This window comes from Bos grunniens, chromosome 4 (genome assembly GCF_055505025.1).
Source record: "Bos grunniens cultivar Pamir isolate PY7600 chromosome 4, Bosgru_T2T1.0, whole genome shotgun sequence".
In the NCBI taxonomy this organism is placed as follows: Eukaryota; Metazoa; Chordata; class Mammalia; order Artiodactyla; family Bovidae; genus Bos; species Bos grunniens.
In genome coordinates this window covers 38,817,652-38,840,894 of record NC_141168.1, presented here as the reverse complement: position 1 = coordinate 38,840,894, position 23,243 = coordinate 38,817,652, and the positions used below count along the sequence as shown (strand labels likewise).

The 23,243-nt window shown below is 40.1% G+C and overlaps 1 long non-coding RNA gene across 1 annotated transcript; it reads left to right on the top strand.

Moving 5' to 3' along the window:
- The first annotated feature begins 270 nt into the window (after positions 1-270).
- Positions 271-4,391, top strand: LOC147373957 (uncharacterized). Its single transcript, XR_015163058.1, has 2 exons — positions 271-397; positions 4,133-4,391. It is a non-coding gene; the product is annotated as an uncharacterized LOC147373957 (long non-coding RNA).
- The last annotated feature ends 18,852 nt before the right edge of the window (positions 4,392-23,243 follow it).

Here is a 23,243-nt window from a genome sequence, read left to right as displayed (position 1 = left end):
AATAATGTTAGCAAGATTATTCTCACTAGTAATCAGCAATATTTCTAAGGTATAGTAATGATGTGCTTTGATGGGTCTCTATTTCCTCTCTCATCTTTAATAAAAGCCAAGATTCACCCTATATTCCCAAACACACTGTAAATAGTCTTTTAATTGTTGAGAAAAAAGAAACCTAATGTGTATGCATTTGTTTCCCACTTACAAATGATGAGGGGGGGTGGCGGTGAAAAGATTCTATTCTCAATGATGTAAGACAGGATGAATAATGTCAATTCCAAAGGTGTTTTACAGGAACGATTTGCTTATGGAGCACAAGCTGAACCCTAGTTATGCAGCCCATTAGCAGTAAACATTGTGGAAGGAAATCCACATCTCAGGGAGCTGACAGGTCTCCCAGGTAAGAGTCAACTCAATTGATACAATGATCATTCTTAGTGGACCTGAATCTTTCTTGAGTCCTTTGGCAAAATGAAGTTAGCAGCTGCAGCCCTGTTCTGAGCAGTTGACAGTTCCTACTACAATAATTCTACAATTGAATCTGGCATACACTACACTCTAGAGTTGTTTTTTAAATTTATTTGCTTTGTTTACTTTAAAGTTTTAAGATGAGTTATATCTGTTCTTAGTTTACTGTATTTGTGAGATTTGCTATTTTCTCTTTTATTTTGGTTCCCACTCAAGTGTTAATAAAAGCTTTGATCCAGAGTATAATCAAAAGATTAAATTTATATAAGATGGAATTACATGGACATGAGAATGAAGTGAGGAGGCATCGTAACTGCCCTCATGGCTTATTCCTGGAGTCGGTGGTGGGCAGAGATCAGTGCCCAGGAAACAAACCCTTTTCTTGAACACAGTATAGGGACCCACCATGAACCCAAATTTCAAAAGTATATCTGAGTTATATACGTATGGAAAAGCATATTGTCAAGCTCTGGATTATTTAGAGATTCTTGATTTCTCTAAGATGTTGTTTTTCCTTTACTACTCTGCTTGCTTTTTACTCAATTAGAAGGTGGGATGAGGAAGACAGAAGAACGGAGAGTAAATTTTGCAAAATATTAGCTCAAGGTTTGATTGGGCATGATGTTGGAATCTGAAATTGACTGGCTTCATCTGTAACTGGGAAGAAATTCTCACTGATGCAAAGTAGATTCTCTCAGCAAAGGTCATATAAGCAAGATTTTCACCACTGATGCAATTTTCTCTGGGCAAAGGAAGTGGAATTTGGAGAGATTCTTTTGGAAATGGACAGAGAGCTTGTCATTTTGTTCTATGCATGTCTTCTCCTTCGAAATGTATATAGCTAGCACACACCCAAAGGCTTAGAATATATGAGTTTGGTTGTTTATACAAATATTAGTACTTTACACATTAAAAATATGCCTATGTGAATGAATAATACAAATATACTGGCAGAATTTTCAATGTCAAGAATGGAGGATTGATGTAACCATGTAGATAATTCTAGAAGAAGGGAAAGAATAAAAAAGTACCTCCTACTTTGGAAAAGGTAGGCAATTATCTAAACGTATCTGCTTTGTTCTGAATGGTGTAAAATTAAGAATGTTGGTTTATTTGTGCATTTACTCATACAAATTGATCACTCACATGCTCATTCACCCACCCACTCACTCAGCAACTTCCAGTGCCCAGCTGTGGGCCACACCACATTGCTCTCATTCCCACTGTAGAAGACTGGGGATTATCTTGCTATCTGAATCCACAAAAGTCTTTGGGATTAACGGGAGCATTCTGTATATCTTGCCAACTATGGCACCAACAACCTGCCAATGGAAAAGAAAGCCTAGGTTCCCAGTAGTTAGGATGGTCAAGATTGCAGAAATTTACGCAAAACTAGAACTCCTGCTGTTGACAATGGTCTTGCTGGCTCTTCTCTCCTCCAGGGAAACTGCTGTAATTGTCAATGGCTTGAGGGGATCTCCCAAGTTCCTCCTTTCAAGGACTGACTGCCTACTCATTTTTGTCATTGGATGGCTGAATTCACTCATCATTAAAATAGGTTCTTATATTCTCCTGAAAAGTGTTAGTTAAAAAAATTTTTTTTTGAAGAAGAAGTCTAATATATTAAAGATAAAGATTGCCGGGAGAAATATCAATAACCTCAGATATGCAGATGACACCACTCTTATGGCAGAAAGTGAAGAGGAACTAAAAAGCCTCTTGATGAAAGTGAAAGTGGAGAGTGAAAAAGTTGGCTTAAAACTCAACATTCAGAAAACGAAGATCATGGCATCTGGTCCCATCACTTCATGGGAAATAGATGGGGAAACAGTGGAAACAGTGTCAGACTTCATTTTTTTGGGCTCCAAAATCACTGCAGATGGTGATTGCAGCCATGAAATTAAAGGACGCTTACTCCTTGGAAGGAAAGTTATGACCAACCTAGATAGCATATTAAAAAGCAGAGACATTACTTTGCCAACAAAGGTTCGTCTAGTCAAGGCTATGGTTTTTCCTGTGGTCATGTATGGATGTGAGAGTTGGACTATGAAGAAGGCTGAGCGCCAAAGAATTGATGTTTTTGAACTGTGGTGTTGGAGAAGACTCTTGAGAGTCCCTTGGACTGCAAGGAGATCCAACCAGTGCATTCTGAAGGAGATCAGCCTTGGGATTTCTTTGGAAGGACTGATGCTAAAGCTGAAACTCCAGTACTTTGGCCACCTCATGCGAAGTGTTGACTCATTGGAAAAGACTCTGATGCTGGGAGGGATTGAAGGCAGGAGGAGAAGGGGACGACAGAGGATGAGATGGCTGAATGGTATCACCGACTCGATGGATGTGAGTCTGAGTGAACTCCAGGAGTTGGTGATGGACAGGGAGGCCTGGCGTGCTGCGATTCATGGGTCTTGAAGAGTCAGACACGACTGAGTGACTGAACTGAACTGAACCAAATATACTAAAATTTGATTTCTGCATTCTATTTACTAAGTGCCCATTATATGCCAGGCACTGTTCTAGATTTGGGGAGTCTGAGAAATACCTCAGACTAGATTTTATTTGATCCTAGATTTTATTTTTAAATAACTTTGATCATGGAAAAGAAGATGGCTAAAGGGTCTGCCATCTTGAAGTCAGTTATCAGTAAGGGTTGAGTTATTCATGGTGGGTGTTGGGGGGTAGATGGGAAGTAGATCCCTTGGGACATCTGGTTCCCAAGAACATAATTGAAACTGCCCATTTCCCATAGCAGAGTAGAAATGACAGGCACACAGTGGGGAATGCTCCTCAGTTTTCAGAAGACAATGTTTCTCCTCAGTGACCACACCACAGTCATAACCTCTGCCGTCTTGATTCCACCACAAGGATCCATGTGAATTCATTACATGGTTCTACCACGCTCTCAAAGATTTCCACTTCATCTGTGACTATGTTATGATTTTGCTATCTACTGAGTCCTAGTTGGAATAAGAACAAAAGTATATTTCAATATGCAATTATTTATAACAGGGACAAGTGTGACACTTCACACAAAAGCAAATGCCTTCAACCCATCATGGCCTTGGTATCAAACTTGTAGCTTCTCACTTTCATTTTTAGATTTATTTATATTATTTATTTTTGGTTGCACTGGGTCTTGGCTGCTGTGTGCAGGCTTCTCATTGTGGTGGCTTCTTTTATTATGGAGCACAGATTGGAGGTACAGGGACTTCAGTAGTTGTGGCATGTGGGCTCAGCAGTTGTGGCTCCTAGGCTTCAGAGCACAGGCTCAATAGCTGTGGTGCACGGGCTTAGCTGCTCTGAGGCAAGCTGGATCTTCCTGGATCAGGGATTGAACCCTTGTCCTCTGCATTGGCAGGTGGATTCTTTACCACTGAGCCACCAGGGAAGCCCACTCATGTTATTTTCAATGGAAGAAATGAAAATCTTTATAAGTAATATCTAATGCTTCAATTTCCAATTCTCTTTAGAGATGTTAATTGTCACTATAATGTTCATTGTATTTGTCCAGTCAGATGTTCCATGTACCAGAAAACGAACTCTTAAATATGAACTGGAAACATTGTTTTCATCATCCCTTTCATCTTTTCCCCAATGACTACAAATTTTTTTTTTCTTTACAGTTGCCAGCACTGTGGAATTGCTAAAACACCTTTTTTTTTCCTTGCAGAGAGAATCACAACTGTGGTGAAGCCATCATTTTGCAAGAAGACAAACTTTGTAAGCATTTACATGGCTTTGCCTAAGATTTTAAGTTTTGATGCCATCAAAAAAATACCTAGAATGTGAAGAAGTATTTCTGGTTTTGCCTGTTGATACCAGTTTAAGTGACTAAATCAGATTAAAGTTAGCTATTGGTTTTTAGTTTGACTCAGCCTTAGCCCTAAGAAGCTTTAGTAAACATTCCTAAATAAAGCCCTGCACCTACATACTGTTTATTACATACTTCCCTGGTGGCTCAGACGGTAAAGCGTCTGTCTACAATGTGGGAGACCTGGGTTTGATCCCTGGGTCGGGAAGATCCCCTGGAGAAGAAAATGGTGATATTTCTTCCCAAATGAGAGAAGAAAGAGCTACAGCAATGATAGCAAAAAACCTAAATCACGGACCAGTGATCTGCATTATCCCAAATTCTTTGGAGCAGTGGGAGTCAGTGAAGGCACTTGCTCAAGAGTATGCTCATGGAGTTTGGGTTTTTTGAGCACAAGCCACCAGTACTCCTTGCTTGGCCCTGTAACAAACTTTTTCTGCTCTAAAAAAAAAAAGAAAAAGAAAAAAAGAAAGTGCTGCATGCATTTATCATCACCTAGTACTGTGAGTGCATTCAAGCATTCAGGCTGTGAAGTTGAATTTAAATTAGTATAACAAGCCTCTAAAAAAAGAAAAAAGGGGGGATGGGGTGGGGGAATGAAGCCATGCCAAGTGTCATTAAAGAGGCATCTGTTTACTACCACCCACTTTCATGAGTACAGGATGATTCATATGCTTTTTGTGAAGAGAATATCTATTGTTGTGGCAAAATTAAATGTATTTTGATACTTGCATGCAAAATTTATCTATCTGTTCAATCAGAAAAAAGTTGTCTTCATCACTTCACCATATTTTACTTTTTCGATTTCCTCTTAGTAATGTTTTTTCAATGTTCTTTAGAGTGAGACCACTGAATTTCTCATTTCTCACAACAAAGACTATAACTCATTAGAATTATGCTGATGAATTTTTCTCATAAAATTGCATCCTCATTTTCATAGGTGACCAATTTTCACTCACTTACCCCTAACCATTGGGCAGGTTTTGATAACTGTAAGGACAGAGGGCCATTGCACTCTTCTAGCTGTTTCTCATAATTTTCTGGTTCCTATTTTAAATGTCCCTCAAAGTATATACATATAATATATATACAATATAATATGTGTGTCAATATGCATAAAATAAATATGCATAGTATAATATATGATATGGGCTTCCCTTGTGGCTCAGATGGTAAAGAATCCACCTACAGTATAGGAGACAAGAATTCAATCCCTTGGTTAGGAAGGTCTCCTGGAGAAGGAAATGGCTACACACTCTGGTATTCTTGCCTGGAGAATTCCATGGACAGAGGAGCCTGGTGAGCTACAGTCCTTGGGGACGCAAAGAGTTGGACACAACTGAATGACTAACACTTTCACTTCACTTTCAATATATGATATATATACTATATATACATCTGATACTTCAAATTTGGTCATGGGACAATGTTAATTTATTACTAAATTTATTACTAAAAATAAACCAGGACTTCCCTGGCGGTCCAGTGGCTAAGACACCATGATCTGGTGCAGGGGGCCTGGGGTCAACCCCTGGTCAGGGAATTAGATCCCACATGCTGCAATGAAGATCAAAGACCCCATGTTCCACAACTAAGACCTGGTGTAGCCAAATTTAAAAAAAAATTAAAATAAAGTGGCAAAAGATCTCACTAATGTAATGATTTTCCAACTATCCTGTTCTAAGCTAAAGAAATCAAAATTTATGCCAATAATACAAATTTTGGAATTGCTAATTGCGAAGCTATAAGTACAGCCTTGTTAGGAATGTGTTTCTCATCATGCCAGATGAATTCATTCATATATATTGTGTAAGATTATTAAATCATGTAGAAGTTGGCATAGTGATACTTACATTGAAGAACAATGGAGATATTTAGTCACAAAACAATAAATTAATCTACTCAGAACTTAAAAATAACCTGTTTAACTTCTCTAAAAATTTGGGGGGCATTTCTAACAATGTATGTGGTACCAAGATTCGGTTTCTGAGAAGGGCACTTTCTTAGTTCTTTCTAATTCCTCTAGATTAGGATGGCAGGAACAAGTTTAAATGTGTAAAACCATCGACATTATCTCCATTTCTACTATGTTATCCCCATGTGAGCTGAGGGGGAGCAGAAACTCTTGGTAATATTTTAAAATGTATATACTTTGTGATCTCAAAAATTCAGAATAAGTTCTTAGAATTCTGAGTAGCATGCCATCTCACTCCCTTCTGTGTTCATCTAAGCAATTTGTATACCACTTTTTTTTTTTTTTTAAGTAAGAGACTTTTATTTTATTTTTGGCTGCGTGCATGATTTATGGGATATTATTTGCCCAGCCAGGGATTGAACTGGCACTCCTGGCAATGAAAGTGCGGGTTCCTCACCACTGGACTGACAGAGAATTCTCTGTGCATCACCTTTTAAACATAAATGATTTAAGCATCTTTCTGTTTAAGGATATCACCTTTTATATTACAAAACTTTCATTGTAACCAATGATACTGAGAAGATCCTCACATTAAAATCAGTTTCAACTTGCAATCAAATCCTCAAATTCTCTGAACTTGAAACAGATTTTTATTTCTCTAGCTGTACATACATATCACTACATCTCTTCCTTTTGGTGGTATGGGAGAGCTTGCTAATATCACCTGCAGATTTACTGAAGGTAGACAGAAATGTTTCTATTCTAGAGCATCATAAGAAATGAACGATAGTTTAATGAACTCTGCAGGTAAAACCCTTGTGACTCTGCTTTTTGATTAAACAAAGTACAACATTTTGTTATGAGGAAAAGTGGACACTGTCCTGTCCTCAGCCATGTAGTCATGTTACAGAGGCAAGCTAGACATCACTTAGCCTTCTGTTGCTGATAATATGGAGAAAACAAGGTAGTCAGCTTACTTGGTTATTAGTAGTGTGAGCAGTGGACTGGAAAATCATCAAACTGGCCCTCTCTGCATGCTGGGGTGACCATGAGTTTCAAAACCCTGGTGGTCAAGAGTGAGGGAGGGAAGCAGGGCTTGCTTGGTACTCAGTATGTACCTGGAGCTGTGCCAAGCATTTAATACCCTTTATTGTGTTTACTCCTGACAACAACCCTGAAATGTTAGTACAGTGGTTTAAAAAATTGAAGAAAGCTAAGTAAAATAGACAAATGCCATTTTCATCAGGTACGGTAATACTGGATGGCATTATGCTTAAAAGCATTTAAAAAAAAGCGTTTCCATGTAAAACTTCAATATACTAAATAGACCTTACTTTGGAGCAGTGGATAAAATATATAGAGGTGGGGAGAGCATGATCTGTATGAAATGACAACTATATGGCAGGCGTGGTAGGGGGCACTTAGACATGTGATGCTGCAAGCAGCTTCCATCGGAGGACAGCAATGCCTTCCATTGCCAGGAAGAGAAAACTTAACTGAGTGAGATTAGGGGCCCTGCCTGGCGTTGCAGAGCTGCTTGGGGATGGAGTCTAATTTGGAAGCTTGTGCTCTTTACCACGGACTGCCTTCCAAATGAATACACAGATACTTGCACGTTTTATCTCTATCACTCTGTGACTGGACTATTGTGAATATCTATTGACAAGTGTTAGATCAGGGATGTGTTAGTGTTTTTCCTTATGTGCCTGTGTGCTGCTTGATTGATGCCATTTATTAGTAAGTATAAATTATATCACATCTTGACTTTACTGGCACATTCTTATGTCTGTACCTTATGACAACTTCTTGGCATCTAACGTGTATTGTTATTTTTACAAGGTGGAATGTGTTAGGTGGTGAGATGAATAGCAGTTTGGAGCAATGTTCTATGGCTAATTAGAACTGGATATGGAACAACAGACTGGTTCCAAATAGGAAAAGGAGTACGTCAAGGCTGTATATTGTCACCCTGCTTATTTAACTTATATGCAGAGTACATTATGAGAAATGCTGGGCTAGAGGAAGCACAAGCTGGAATCAAGATTGCCGGGAGAAATATCAGTAACCTCAGATATGCAGATGACACCACCATTATGGCAGAAAGTGAAGAGGAACTCAAAGCCTCTTGATGAAAGTGAAAGAGGAGAGTGAAAAAGTTGGCTTAAAGCTCAACATTCAGAAAACGAAGATCATGGCATCTGGTCCCATCACTTCATGGGAAATAGATGGGGAAACAGTGTCAGACTTTATTTTTTGGGGCTCCAAAATCACTGCAGATGGTGATTGCAGCCATGAAATTAAAAGGCGCTTACTCCTTGGAAGGAAAGTTATAACCAACCTAGATAGCATATTCAAAAGCAGAGATATTACTTTGCCAACAAAGGTCCGTCTAGTCAAGGCTATGGTTTTTCCAGTAGTCATGTATGGATGTGAGAGTTGGACTGTGAAGAAAGCTGAGCGCTGAAGAATTGATGCTTTTGAACTGTGGTGTTGGAGAAGACTCTTGAGAGTCCCTTGGACTGCAAAGAGATCCAGCCAGTCCATTCTAAAGGAGATCAGTCCTGGGTGTTCATTGGAAGGACTGATGCTAAAGCTGAAACTCCAGTACTTTGGCCACCTCATGTGAAGAGTTGACTCATTGGAAAAGACCCTGATGCTGGGAGGGATTGGGGGCAGGAGGAGAAGGGGACGACAGAGGATGAGATGGCTGGATGGCATCACTGACTCGATGGATGTGAGTTTGAGTGAACTCCGGGAGTTGGTGATGGACAGGGAGGCCTGGCGTGCTGCAATTCATGGGGTCGCAAAGAGTCGGACATGACTGAGCGACTGAACTCTATGGCTAATGCATTGTATTCCACTGGATCATATGAAGGCTTACTTCTGTACAGTTGAACTTGAACCTTGCTCCTCTAACTGTTCTGAGTTGAGACTTTTCCATTGCTGGCTATCTCTCATTGATGATATGATGCTTACATCTCTAAGAAGAATGCATCATGCCAAGAACTTGTGGGCCAACAAGAAAGTTGGGTGCATTATTGGGGCATATGGTGTAGTAAATGGTACAATGAACAAATTGAGAAGTTGACTGAGTCTCCTATGTGAATTTGATATTTTCCCCTCTCTGAGAATGTTCTGCTTAACCGTAAAAATTGCTTGCAGAAAAAGCTGATGTTGCTCTAGGGATGCTAAGTCAAAATTCAGCACTTCCTCTCTTTCATTGCCCATGACCCCAAACAGGTTTACTTTTCACCCTTTATTTGGAAAAACTGAGACATAAATGGCTGCTACTTTCATCTCTGATTTTTCACTAAAAATTACTAAAAGGAGAGCCATCATCAACAGCCTAGTCTTTCTCATGCTGGATTTGGTTGATGATTTACCAAATAAATAACATTTCCTCAATTACACAAGCTCCATAATTTTCACATTTTTTAATATTTGTAAAATTAAGCTGCCCCTAACAACTGATACATTTGTTTAATTTTCTTCCATTACAAAAAGCTGTTATTAAACTGAGGGTGTAACTTAAGATCAGTAGTTTCTCAGACTCACAGTACAGAATTACCTTTTAAATAAATGGTCCTTAATTTTGCATATGGGTTGGGAAGATCCCCTGGAGAAGGGAAAGGCTACCCACTCCAGTATTCTGGCCTGGAGAATTCCATGGACTCTAAAGTCCATGGGGTCACAAAGAGTCTGACACAACTGAGCAACTTTCACTTTCATTTAAGATTTGGGCTTCCGTGATGGCTCAGTAGTAAAGAATCTGCCTGCCAAGCAGAAGACACAGCTTCGATTTCTGGGTTGGGAAGATCCCCTGGAGAAGGAGATAGCAACTCATTCCAGTATTCTTGCCTGGAGAACTTGTTCGACAGAGGAGCCTGGCGTGCTCCAGTCCATGGGGTCGCAAAGAGACTAACATGACTCAGCGACTAAACAGCAGCAGCAGCATAGCTCTTAACAGTTTCCAGTGTGTGAGGGTTTGTGTATCATCAAGAGAAATTTCTGAGGTTGATAGGAAAAGAATTACAGTTCCCCTTTGTAGATGGGGCAATGCAGTTTCTGGATTTGTGACAAATCTATGGAGCATCCAGAAAATGAACCTGGGTCTTTGAACACCAGAAGGTGAAGTAGAAGCTGCAGGATGGATACAGATTTGTGGCTCACATCTGCCACTTACTAAAGGCATCATCCCAGGGAGCTGCCTGAACTCTCCCAAGAGTTCGCTCGTCTGCACGTCTGGGATCATCAAACCTGTGGTGAAGTGCTCCCGTGGGACCTCATATGACACCTGCTCCACGGTGAAGCCGCAGTGCATGGGGAGCTAGAGTTCCATTTTGCTTTTCTAGAAATCACTTAGCCTAAAGGAGCATTCAGCTAAAACCTAGCACCGCTCTAAGACATAAGATGGCTGAAGAGTTTTGCACACTGAAACGAATCCCATGAACATTAGTCAGTGATACTCTTTTGCCATTAAGTTTACACTAATTGGAATGTAAACCATGTTCTTGAAACAAAGATTGGAAAAGTCAGACTAGCTCTGAGGGAACTTGGAGTCTTGTAACTTATTGCCTTTCTAGAATCACAGCTGTTATTTAGGTTGCTCCCTTAGTTAATTGGCTCCTTTCTTATTCTTTAGCCAAAAAGATTGCCCAACTGTCTTACTCTAGGAGTCTACACAAGAAAACATTTCCCTATTTACAGAAAAATGTCATACTCATGAAAGAAGAATTTCTTTTAAAAAATGTAGTGACCTGAGTGGGGGAAAATAGTGTCAGCACTGTAATCCAAATCACTGCTTTAGATGAGAGACACCTTGGTTCTCTCAGGTTTAGTCTTTAGAAGGAATCCCCCAAACTGGATTCTTCCTCCTGTTTCTGTACATCTGTCCATCCCTTTAGTTGTACAGGACACGCTGCCCTGCTGAGTTCTGCTCTGGGAGGAAGGTATAAAGATTTCTGAGGGTGCTTTATTTTCCAGCTCTTTAACTTGGCCAGCTCTTTGGGAATGATGACACTAATGGGATTAACCCTTTCATTTCAGAAATGGTTCAGAAATGGGAGCGTAGGGAGGGAGCCAGAGAGGGAGAGAGGAGCTGACCCTTGGCCAGGCAGCAAGGGCTGGCCTTAACAGTTCACTGTCACAATAAGGGACAGATCGGAGCTTCTGCTGGTGGCACTGACCACCTCTGAGACCTGATTAGGTCCCATGTGTCAGCAGCTGAGCCACTGCAGAAGCAAGGCCTTCATCAAATCCATCTCCCTGGATCACTGCAGGCCATAGGGGCTCGTTAGCGCCGTTTCCCATGAAGGGCACCTCCCTTCTCAGAATGGTGAGGAACGCTTCATCCTACCCCTGCCCAGTCACAGCAGGTGCCAAAGCTCCAGCCGGCGCACTGCAGCGGGAGGCCTGGGGGCCGCCACCTATTTGTCTGTCTGCCCATGGTGCTTGGATTGCAACCCCTGGGAGTTCTTCTCAGCGGTGTGGGATCCCTTCTTTCTGCAAAAATGTGCAATGCAAGTGTATGCACTCAAAACAGCAGCGCAGAAATCACCGCAAAGCCTCACACTCCCAACCCCGTGACAGAGCAGAACGTTCCTGGAGGTAGCTCCTTTTTGATTAAAGTCATTATTCAAAGGGCTTCCTAGGTGTCGCTCCTGGTAAAGAATCCGCCTGCCAATGCAGGAGACGCAAGAGACAGCAGTTCAATCCCTGGGTTGGGAAGATCCCCTGGAGAAGGAAATGGCAACTTACTTCAGTATTCTTACCTGGAAAATTGCATGGATAGAGGAGCCTGGTGGGTTACAGTACATGGGGCCACAAAGAGTCTGAGGCAACTGAGCACTATTATTCAAAAATGTGGATAGGGATGCAAGTAAGTTACTTCCTGCACCATTTTCCAAACTGTAAATTCGAAGGAGATGGCGGGTGGCAGGGAATTTGGGAAAGCAGGGTTAAAGAAATTAAAGGGATTTTTGGCTCATCTGCTGGGTGGGGCAGGTCCCCTGCCGGGCCTCATGTGTATTCATTGACTGCAGCACCTCCCACATTTCCTCAGAGAACCCCCTTTTGTGAGGAGTGTTGAGGGGCACACTTAAGGAAGCACTGCTTTAATGCAATGGCCTCTCCTGAAATGAGGAAATAGAGCTCTTAACTGGGCTCAAAGGGGAAATTTGATATGTTAGTGGAAAGATTGAGGTGGTTTATTGTGGTTATTGTTTTATCTTTATTACTCGGATGAAGCCAGGGTAAAATTCGTATAATGTTACTAACCCCATAAACATAGATTTCCCAGTCCCTAGAATGAGCTGTTATTCTATTAAACAATGCTATTTTATATGTATTTCACTGAATGTGATTGAATTTTTACACCTTAAAAAAACCTTCATATAATGATATTTGCAAATGAGAAGATAAAATCTTCTTTAAATTGACGTATAGTTGCTCACAATACTCTAAGTTCCAGGTGGATTATGTATGAGAAAATAAAATGTTTTTTTTTTTTTTTCACATCGTTTTGAGTTTTGATTTAGAAAACATGGCCAAACTCATTGGTTGAATGTATTACATGTGTCTATTGCTCTGTTCATAATATTTGGGGGCAGGGGTATATGCAGATGCTTACTTGGAATTTTTAGATACTGACTGAGTTTTTTTAAAAAACCTGTTTGATTCTTATTTGTGCAAAGTTTCTAAATAATATATTCTATTTGTTGTATTAAATGGTATTCTGTAATGATTTTGCAGCTTTAAAAATCAATATTTTGTAGTAAAAATGCAAAATTTGCATGAAAGGAATCACCGTTTTTATCATAGTAATCACCAGGGGAAGGCAAGGAGAGGAATGGGAGGAGTTTTAAGGCCCTAGCTGTATCAGGAATGTTTTATTTCTTTTAAAAATAAGCAAAAGAACTTAAGCTTGTATGGAAAAAGGTTACTATCTGAGTGGCTTATCAAGAATGTCTTTTATACTATTTTTTATGTAAAAAACCTTTATTTTTTTCTAGAGTTAACGTGTTTCATTATAAAAAATGAAATACAGAAGTTGATGTGAAATTCCTAAATTCCCACTCAACTGGTTTTAGCTGGATACATCGAACACATCTCACTGACTCTAGTCCCATTGTTAATGTAGACTTACCATCGATTTGTTCCTTTGTGTAAAGTTTAAAATTAGTTTTACAACATGGGCAGCTGTGGCTTTGTTATTTGTCCTACACAGACAGTGTATAAGTTCATTATATCTCAATCCTTTGGCTAAGATTTGCATTTATTATAACTATATTCATTCATATTATAGTGATTCTAAAAGATTCTCCTTTCTAATTAAATTATGTGTTGAATTACTTTATTTAATTTAATTTTTTTTTTTTTTTTGACTGTGTGGATTGAGGGATCTTAATTCCCAGACCAGGGATTGAACCCTGGCCCTGGCAGTGAAAGTGCTGAGTCCTAACCACTGGACAGCCAGGAAATTCCCATAGTATTGAATGATTTTAGCAACTTATAGTTCAGTGTCAATTGCTGCTTTTTCATCCTAAAAACAATAGCTACAGCACTAACTTATGGATCAATGAATACAATTTATTAAATGCTTAAGACCTAGCAGGCACTGCGTTTAGCAGTCTCCCTGCTGTTATCACGTCTAACCCCACCACAAAAGGATGTGAGAAATCTTATCACTTCTACTTTGCAGATGAGGAAACAGAGGCCCAGGAAGGTTCTAGACCTTATCCAAGGCCACAGAGCTAGCAATGTGTTCCCATCAGACCTGTGTCCTTCAAAGTCAATGTTCTTAGCTACCCCTCTTGCCTTCTAGAGATTCTAGGGAGCTTTACTATTATTATAATTCACAGGGCTATCCCAATGTCAGCATCGCGTTTCTTCACTCTAAGACATGTACTTCTCACCACTTTAGAAAGCTATGATATTGAAATGGCCTTCCAGTTGTTACCAGTGGTGGTCCTGCCTCTTCATCCACCCCTCTCCAGCCTAGGCTACTGTTAGGATCAGCAGACTGTTTTTGTTTAATTATGGCCTTGGGGTCACTTAGGAAGCACCCCCTACTACAGCACATCCTTCCTTCTTGCCAAACCAGCTCTGCTCAGCCATTGTTTATTCACAGGATGCTGTGTGTATTCTTAGTTAACCTGAATGGGTAAGTCCTTTAAATTTTTCTTCTTTATATATATAAAAGGGTAATATTGTTTAGCTGATTTTTTTTCCACTTGACTGGCTCTTTAAAGACTGAAGGGAGGGTTTTTGACTTGCCTTGCTGCCACTTAAGAAAATTTCACAGTGGTCGAGAACTAATTTCATCAGGAAACATTCTAAGCTTCAGTTAAAATGTAAAATGCTTTCTTTAGCCCCAGGATAAAATAAAATTTCATTTGCTTTTACTTTTCTGCAATAATGCCAATAAGGAGATATTGCCGGGGGCCTGAGGGAAACCGATTCTATAGCTGAACAAATCGATGGTAAATCTACTTGCCAAATCCTGAACAGACCCACTGAATAAGTGTTAGGAACACACACACACACACACACACCCCTATTGAACTATACAGGGTAGGGATGACATTTCTCTAAAGGAAATTAATGTCCTACTATTAAGATTTTCACATTCTTAAACTCCTCACACACTGCAGAATTATGAACCAGTGCACAGCTATAAACCAAAAACACAGCTCCTTGATTAATCCTAATAGGTTACATTTATTGAATGATGGTATTATTGAATGATCATTATGTGCCTGATCCCGTTCTAAGCACTTTAGTCCTAGAAGCTGGTGCCATAATAATCCCCATTTTTCAGATGCAGAAACTGAGGCACAGAGAGGGTAAATCAATTGCCCAAGGTCTCACAGCTGGTGAACAGCAGTCTAGTTACAGAGCCTGTTCTCTTTGCCTGAGCACTGCACTGCCTCTGCTGCATATCTGAACCAAAGAAACATTCCAGAAAATGGTAGACAAACTCTAAATGATGACGAACATTATAATAATCATTTATTGAGTCTTTAATGTCATACTGAGGTGCTATAGTAGATTTTTTTTTCACACACATCTCATATAACTTCATAATCTAGGGGTTTAGTTTTGATTATTTTTATTTTAAAATAAAACTGAGGCCAGAGAGAGATCAGGTAATTTGCCTAGGGTCACAGAGCTAGTAATTGACTGACTTTGGGCTCAAATGAGCCTATAGCTAGCATTCTTTCTATTGCCTAACTTTCCCACTTGTGTGGAAACAGAAGGAACCAAAATGTTCTTCTCAGCACTGTGACAGCCATTGTCAATTTCATTATCACTAACTATCATCAAGACACTTGGTACCTTCCCACCTCATAGTGAAATTGTGTGTGATATAATTTAAAATAAGTTAACATCCCTGGGTAAGATATGTGCTTTGTGAATTTAGAACGTAGTAGTTTTTTTAGGGACCTCTCTGTGGTTCCAATGGCTAAGACTCTGCATTCCTAATGCAGGGGGCCTGGGTTTGATCCCTGGTCAAAGTATTAGATCTCATATGCTCTAACTAAAAATCCTCTGTGCCACAACTAAGAGCTGGAGCAGCCAAATGAATAAACGAATTAATTAATTAAAAAATGCAAAGAAAAGAATGAAGTATTTTGTTAGTATTATTCACTCTTTGGACCAGTGTCTGACTTCTGAATTAACTGCTATTCTGAATGAATGGCAAGGTTAGAAGGGTATGAAACGTCTGAGGTTTTCCCTCCATATTTGCTTCAAAACTACTACTTGGAAAAAAAAAACTGTAAAAAATCCTTAACTATATTGAGATGTCCTTTAAGTTTACTGAGATTTGGTAAATGAAAACAGTCAGATTCCAAGCCTGGGAAGCAAAACTGCAAGTCTCAGGTGGTAGAAGCTTAGAGACTGAAGGAAGATCTGGGAAATGTCTCCCTATGTGGGCATCTGCCAGCCAAGGAGGCAGACCTAGGACCTCCTGCCCTCTGAGTTGGAGCCAGTGACCCAGGATGCCTCACAGGAGTTGTGTTAGAATTCACAGGATGAGGCTCTGGTTGAGGAAAGTTAAATCATTACCTTTACGTTAAAAGACAAAAAAGAGGTGGAGCCTAAACCCACTCTCAGGCAAGTAGGTCTGAATTCAGCCAGGACTCAAAACTACTGTGTAATCCCACATTGGCTTCCAGGGAACCAAGAGAATCTCAGCAGTGGGGATGAAGGATTAGAGCATTTCTGGTAACACAAGGTCCCTGTGTGCCTCAACAGACCTCCTGTAGCAAATTATCAGTGGAGTGAAACATGCTTTTCTAACTTAGTTTAGATTTCAACGTTATGACTTGCACGTGAACTCCCACATTTAAAAAATAGTTGATGTCAAGAACTCAAATGAAGGAATCTCTAAATATATTTAGAGTTTTCTTTTTGTATCTTTTCTGCAAAAGCTCCATAGAGATTTTTAAGGAGCTGAAAATGGGCTGCATGCTATAATCCTAGTTAACATGGCAGTCTGAGTATGGCAATTGCAATCACCCGATTCCAAAGTAGTCTTAACTTCTGTACCAGAGTAACACAAGCCAAAGGAGTATACACACACACAACAAATAATATTTGCCTTTTTGGGAGTATAATTTGACTTCTTCATAAAGCTCAACCAAGTATCTTGATGCCAAGAGATGCAAGGCATGCACCTTTTTCTGGGAAGATGACAGTGTTTAAATTACAAAGATTAAAAAAGGCACAGTGCTGTATCAATGTGGCCAATTCCTCTACTTTGGAAATGAGAGCATCTTGGTCTTTTCTTGCACTGGGAGGAGGACATGACGACCCTGGGACATGTCTAAAACTCTCAGGCAAGACTTCACATGTGGGCATAATTGATTTCTCTGTAAGTTGTTGTTGTTGCTGTTGTTTTTTACTTTAGAAAGTTTGTGTACCACGTCAAATCACCTATCCTAACACAATTTTTAAAATAAAAATATTATTATTAAAATCAACTTTTATTCAATAAATGCAGAGTGCCAATTAAGCTTCAACTTTGAATTCCATTTCCTTAGGAGTACTTATGGGTTGGGAGAGCCATCCCTGAGATGAGAGCTGGCAAAACCTACAAAAAGCAAAAGTCATAACTCGAGTCCCTGAGAAGGAGGCAGGTTTGTAACTGGCAAAAAAGATCAGCCATTACATCATCAGAAGAATCAGCTCCTAATAATTCCTTCTAAACACTAAAGCATTTTCTCTAGCACAAATACTCAAGAGGTGGAGCATAGTAGTATATTTCACTTGGACATGGGGACAAGAGTACAAGTTAGTGGTTATGGTGTCTATCTTAGAATTTTAAAATTTACATTTCAAGAGTTAGTTGCCTTGTAGAAAGGAATCAAGGTGTTCTATTTTGGGCTCAACTGCAGGAAACAGCCTCCAGGATGGACTTGATCTGTGTATGAGTTACAGATATTATAACCAACTTTTCCTCTACACTAATACTCCATCCCTCCAGAAATCTTAATAGGCTTTTGAGAGCCTCCATTTAGAGCTGGCTGCATAAAATGATTCTTTGATGAAAAGGGATTGGAACAAGGGTTAAAGCCGACATTGAAAGGTGACTGTGGAGGGCACGGTGTTCATACATCCCTCCTTTAATATGTGTGGTGTGCACCTGTGGTAAGATGATTCATTACCTGGGAATGCTCTTTGACAAGCTCCATCGTTCAGGCCTCGGGGTTCTGACGGGACAATCCTGCACCCGCCCAGGAAATATAACAAGGTCAGCTTTCCCCGCGCAGCCCGCCCCCCCACCCCCCCAAGGGATGTGGTTGGAGACGGTTTAGCTTATAATGCATCTCTGTTTACTCTTTATGTAAAATAAAGCAAGGTTCAAGACATCACAATTCCTGTTCCCCCAGAGCAGGCCAAGCAGAGAATAGTAACCTTGCTATTGGGAAAATAACCCTGGGAGAAGAAAATATTAGCAAGGATGCAAAGCTGCTTCTTTCTTGCATTTCATCATCAGACACAGGAATGTTTGAGAACCAGATGCCCTACGCAGCGAGCCCGGGCTCTGTGTCAGGCCTCTGAATGAGAGGGCACCCCTGACACCATCAGCTTCACCCTCTTCTGTTCTACATGAAGCTTTTAGGTTTACTGGGGTCTTGAAGAGGGACGACTTCCATCTGAAGTTCTGTCAGAGTCTTGGTGGCCACAATGCAGGCCCACGTGCAGTGGGAGGGAACAAATGTGCCTGCTGGTGACATGAGGAAGGTTTACTGGCCCTGGCAGGTTGAAGTAAATCGACAAGCACACAAGAAAGCACTAAGCTCTTGGGAGAATCAGCAAGAGGCCGGGCACATGCGTTGACTGACAGCTTTATTCTAATTCACACCTTTTCTTTGTATCCTTTACAGAACATCTTGAATTGTTTCCCATCACCTCCCCATACATTCAGAAATTAACTTTCTTTTCTTTTTTAATTAAAAAAATTTTTATTTTATTTTTTGGCTGCACCATATGGGATCTTAGTTTCCCATCCAAGGATTGAACACTTGCCCCCTGAAGTGGAAGCATGGAGTCTTAACCACTGGACCACCAGTGAGATTCCCCAGAAAATGGCTTTCTCAAGGCTAATTAGAAATCTTAGAGCAATTAAGGAAGGAAACTTACCAGTTTCCTCCAATACCCAAGTTTCCAAAAAATGAAAAAAAAAATAAAAACAAAACAGAAATCTTACTTGTAAAATGTAACTGATATTTTCTTAGCAAGAGTCTCCCAGTCCTGAAAAGTAATTTCTTTAATTAAGGTCATAGCACAAGTCATTGTACAGAAATAAAACCCACATAAAACTTAGTAGACATTCTAGGGGAAAGAAAAAAAAAAATCTTGTTTCTAAAATAGAGAAACACCTCCCAAGCCTTCTTTTCTTCTTGACATTGCTGGTCAACATTATTTATTTGACATAATGACTGTAGTTACATATCACTGTCATGCAAAAGAAATTCATTTCTTTTCCGAGTTCAAGCTGCCATACAAATTCACTCTTGTTTCCACTCCCACTCACCTGTCCTTGTGCATTAGTAACTAGTTGACCTGTGACCCCCTGCAGACTGGAGAGGGTATTGCCAAAGGCCTGTGAACTTGCTATGGAGCCCATGGCTGCTGCTGCTGCAGCCGCTGCAGCCTGACTTGCTAGTGGATTATTAACCAGCTGCAAAGAGAGAAAAGATCAGGGTGAAACCACCACACACAGGCACAGCACAATGGAAACAACATTCACGTTGGGAGGGAGGTTCTCACTCCAAATGGCTCATGCAAAGGTCCGGGAACCCAGCAAGGGGGCCTGGGGAATGTTGTCTCTGAAGCTGCAGAGTTTGGGAGAGGTTGGAAACGGGCTGGAAGGGAAATATTCTCCATCAACACTGGGCTGCTTAATGGAGCCTGAGTTTGGGAGGAGGCCCAGGAGGGAGAGAGGTGAGCCCCAGGAGGGAGAGAGGTGGGCCCCAGGGGTGAGGTAGGTCCTTAGGATCTCCCCAGGTGGAGAAATAATTTTGGAGAAGTCCCTGGGTTTTGTTTGCTAGGCTAAATAAAACATTGAGAAAATGTCTACTTTGCTTGAGGCAACCAGACCAAAAGTGGGATTAAAATAGGATGGGAGTAGGGGTGGAGGAGGGGAATAGACTTTAGGGATTTCTGCAAAGGAATTTATCATTTTCATTTGTGACTTGCAAATTCACATCCAGTAAAGAAGATGCCTCATTCCACTTCTTTCTCCAAAGGAGAAGGAAACCAAAGTCTGGAGGTACTGACTCCTCTAGCCTCTGTGCTCTCTGAGAGTGAGTCTAGAGTTGGGGCTTTTGGGGGGGCCTCACTCAAACCATGGGATTCAAGGTCAAGGAGGAAGATCCCTTGGTGAATGGTCAGGGTGACATTGGCTTGCTGTTTGAGCTCATATATGGCCTTCCCTTGGCCTCTTTCCTGGGGTAAGAGTGAGCTAGGGAGGAAAATTTGATGGGGCTGGTGGTGGGGGGAGTGGCCCAAGGAGGAGGTTATGGCTGCCAAATTTTGTTTTTCCATGGAGGCCAATTCAATATTCTTTATCCTGCCAATTTTCCACGTCACAGGTTTTCAGGCCTCCTGACCATGAGGCAGAAGTGTAGCTTGAACTAAAATCTGCATTTAGGTTAATGACTAGATATAAATGCAAGAAACATTTAAATTTTTTTCACAGTATTGGTTTTGATACATGAATTTCATTTGTATTTATTCTAGGGTGTTATTTTTCCCATATAGTTCCTCTCAAGTACAACAATTGTTGTGTATAATAATGCATTTTCCATCACCAGTTCCTGCATCCATGAAATTTCTGCATTTAGGGGAAACCTGCCAAGACTAAGACTTGGTGGAAAAAAAATTAATGCCATACTTAATTCTAGTTTAGAAGCTCTTTTAAAGATGATTTTTTTTTTAACTTTCTTCTTTACTTTCTCTTTTTCTCTTTCTTTTCCTTCCCCCCACCTCCTTTCCCTCAAAACATATTTTATGATTTAATTCCTTTGGAAATTTGCTTAGCATTAACATCATCTGATGAGGATGGAAATACTAATTGTCAGAGGAAATGTCAAAAGGGAGAGGAATTTAATAATTCTTCCCCCTCCATTAATGTGATATCCTTATCTTATTGGTTTCCTTATTCTTTTATAACCAAATTTCACAGCACTAGTTCTACAGAAATTCCATTGACCCAGCAGGTTTGGTTAGAAATGAGAATCCATTTTCAGCTCATTACATTATGTGTCTTTCACCTTTATGTCTCTCCTCAAAGATGAAAATGATTTTCTTTTTAAGGAGAAAAAAAAATCTCATTCATCAGCCTAAAAAGAAACCCTGTCTTATCCCAGATTACCACCATGGGGTTTAAGATTCAGATTGGCCTTGATCTTGGTTTTCTGAATATATTTGTATAGTGTATATGAGGCAAGTAATGGTATATGTTGAATGGAAATTTTTCTTATTGGCTTGACTCCCTGAAGTCAAAGAGTTTATAGTGTGTTCTTTTTTTCACTTCCAAGGTGAAAAGACCCCTTGAGGAATACCTTCCCTAAATGACCAGGATGCACACTGCCCTGTGGCACACAATTCTCGGGTCATCTACCAGTTGCTATGTTCACATTTATTTTCATGCAATACAAGTTGAAATCATAATGAAATTCCTGAATTTCAAGGAGGTCTCAAAATAAGCTTCTTAATCTTAAAGAAAGATTAAATTATGTACAATTCGGTTTTAATGCTGAATATGCAATTTTGTCCATGAATTTTGAGTGAAACATTTAAATCAGTACCTACAGAATGCTTTCTGAAAAAGATAGTGCTTCCCATTTAATGACAAGAATATATTTTTAAAAATTGTAAGACATTTTCCTAACATCTAGGTCAATCAAAAGTTCACATGAGAAAATTTGGAATCACTCTCTGGATATATTCAGTAGTGTATTGGGAATTCTCAGTGTTTGGGACACTAGTGTGTTTCAGCTATATCCTTGTATTTGCAATAAATTCAGGCATCATATAAAGGGTGAACTGTTCTGAACAAAAAAGCACCTACTTAAAATCAGGCCCTGAACCTTTGTGCTATGGGGTCAGGAATGGGTACACCTCTGTTTTGGAAGATTTCTTCAGCAACCACAGATGTACGGATTTTTTTTTTTTTTTTTCTCTATATCCTGGTCCTAGATTGAAATCCAATGTGTTCCTCTTTTTGCCGCTTTTCCTTCTTAATGAAGCAAATGGTGACTCGATGACTCTCTTACTTCCTATCCTGCATCCTTAAGTCTTTGTGAAGATGTAGGGGCTCTGGGGAGATGTCTTGCTGGCCCCTGGAAGCAGAGTTAGACGTTACGTGGGGAAGTGAGTGGTATATGCAGACAGTTGGGTACAAGTCAGTCTGTAAGCTGACAGCATTTCTGGTGGACCACTGATGTTGATGGATGCAGCTTCATAAATACCTTTTGGCTTTTCTGTCTGGGCCTGCCAAGGCAGGGATGTTAGTATGCATTAAGATATGTGGCAGGGGTGGGGGAGGGGCTAGTCAGGAAACCATAAGTGTTCTCTTCATCACCTCCGGTCATGTCACTCTGTATTGTCCTCAGTCATGTCATATTAGCAGTATTCCTCTCAATACTTCTTCTTGATTGGGACTCGGGGGAGATTTGGACAGTGGGGAGCCTGGGCACAATAAATGCACATAATGAGCATGTTAACATTCTGGGACCAACTGGGCATTTTGAAGTCGCTGCCAAGTATATGCCTTCAGATCTCTCACTGCCAGTGTACCCAACCAGCAAAGGATGGCCCCAGTGAGGTCTGACTGTGTTACATACTCGTGTTTGCAACAGTCCAATTCAAAAGACAGGCTGCATTCTGGTGTATGCTTGATTATAAATGTGGAAGCTCTCAAAGCGAGAATTTGCAGACAGACAGCATCCTCAAGTCACATTCACATGGATTCTGGGCCTTGAATATATCAAGCTATAGCTCTATACATCTTAGATAGCCTAAAAACCCAATAGGAACACAAATTTCTTAAGATAGCCCCCTCAGTTTTAGAGAATACAATACTAGAATAATAGGAAATAATTCTGTAAGCAAGGACTTCAGACCTCACAGAGCCTGCACATCCATTCATGCAGCTGAGGGCATCAACTCTGAAACCAGATTGCCTTGGCTTGTGACTTTCAGTCAACCCGGCCTCATGTTCTCTTAGGTTAAGTGGGTGTAAACAGGGCACCACTTCTCACAGAGTAACGGTGAAAATTAAATGGATAACAGATGCAAAAATGTTTTAGAACAATACTTGGCATATATCAAGTTCTAAAAATAATGCTAGCTATTATCCTCACAGTTCATGTTGTGCATCAGGATTTTAAACTAATTAGTTGATCAGAATAGAACAGACCTCCACAAATACCCTTTTACTCTGGAAAGAATGTGAACACAAGTGACTGCATTCTCCATTTTTACATTTTTAACTATTTTCTATAACTTTATTTTGTTTATTTTAAAATTTATTTTTATTTA